The 1525-nt window shown below is 41.4% G+C and overlaps 1 protein-coding gene and 1 pseudogene across 1 annotated transcript in view; both read left to right on the forward strand.

Annotated features, from left to right (window-relative positions):
* Positions 1–1525, forward strand: part of Rpl38 (ribosomal protein L38) — a 43863-nt gene that overhangs the window by 2397 nt on the left and 39941 nt on the right. The gene's annotated exons all lie outside the window — the stretch shown is intronic.
* On the forward strand, positions 337–457 carry LOC111816528 (annotated as a pseudogene).

The following is a 1525-nucleotide window of genomic DNA, read 5'->3' on the forward strand; positions in this document are numbered from 1 at the left end:
GGGTGAGAGTCTTTCCAATTAACTGCTAGATTCAAAAATCTTCTGGAGATTCTCAGGATCATTGCCTTGCCCATCTTCTACATATAACTGTATGGCTTGACATTGTCATGTTTCCTAGATCTTCTCCTTTCCCTCTCTTGATTAGTTAGTCCTTGAGATCCTGCTTTTCTTTTACTTGTATTATATATTTCTATTTGTATTTCTTCTTTGGAGTTCTTATACTAGGGAGACTATATGATATTTACACATGTGTGTCTGGTTTATTTCACTTACGAGTATATGTTGGCCCTGAATTCTTTAGGCTCTTCCCTCCACTGAATAAACAGGCAAAGAGAATTCCCTTCTTATTTTGTCTGACTGTAGGCTAATTTATGAAAAAGTGTAAGAAATAAATCTTCTTTTGCAACCCCAAATTCATTGTTCAGTATGAGTTTTAATACATATAAGAAAGAATATTACAGCCCAGCGCAGTGGTGCATGCCTGTAATCCTGGCATTCCTGAGGCTGAGGCAAGAATGAAACTCTGAGGCCACCCTGGATTATATAGTGACACCTGGCACAGAAAGCAAAACAAAAGCAAAAAGTTTGATACCTAATACAGATTAAGGCTGAAGCAAGCAGGGTTGCTGTGAGTTCAAGGCCAACCTGGCTACAATAGTGTATGTGCTGCCAAAGTGAGCACAAAATGACAGAAGTGGGGTTTTTTTGTTTTGTTTTTTTTTTTTGGTTATTTTGCTCCGAATGCCTTCAGGGCAGGTTTGGCTGGCTTGAGTTGTGGGGATCAAACCCCAGCAACCTGAGCCTGACTGCTTTGTTGAAGCAGCCACTTAAAGAATGAGCTAAGGGGCAGGCCCCATGGCTACAATAGTGAGTTCAAGACCATCCTAAATTGCAAAGTGAGACCCTGTCTCAAAAAACAAACAAAACAAAAAAAATAAGTAAAATATAAAGTGATGAGGGCCGGCCAAATATCTCAGCAGATTAAAGCACCTGCTTAAGCAGACACAGCAACTGGGGTTCAATCCCCGGTATGCCATGCTGGCCCTGCCCCCAGGATGCACCGAGAAGTTGAATGAGACTGGGTGTGGTGGCACATGCCTGTAACCCCAGTGTTTGGGAGGCTGTAAACAGGAGGATCACTATGAGTCTGATCTATGTAGTGAGACCCTATAGACCCTGTAGACTCTGTCCTAAAATACAAAAACAATGTAAATAAATAAATAAATAAATAAATAAAGTGATGAAGGGGACTGATAATCATTGAGGTTGGTTCCAAGAATGAAGAGTTAATAATTATAAAACATAGAACATGAGCAAAATCTCAACTCTATTGATTCTTTCTCTCTGTCTCTGTCTCTGTCTCTGTGTCTGTCTGTCTGTCTGTCTGTCTGTCTGTCTGTCTGTCTGTCTCTCTCTCTCTCTCTCTCTCTCTCTCTCTCCCATCTTTTTGAAACAGTAAGCACAGGGACCCAGGTTCAATCCTTGGTACCACATGCCATGCTGGCCACCGAAACCGGGCATGGTG

Source organism: Octodon degus, unplaced genomic scaffold (assembly GCF_000260255.1).
Source record: "Octodon degus isolate 3935 unplaced genomic scaffold, OctDeg1.0 scaffold00033, whole genome shotgun sequence".
NCBI lineage: Eukaryota > Metazoa > Chordata > Mammalia > Rodentia > Octodontidae > Octodon > Octodon degus.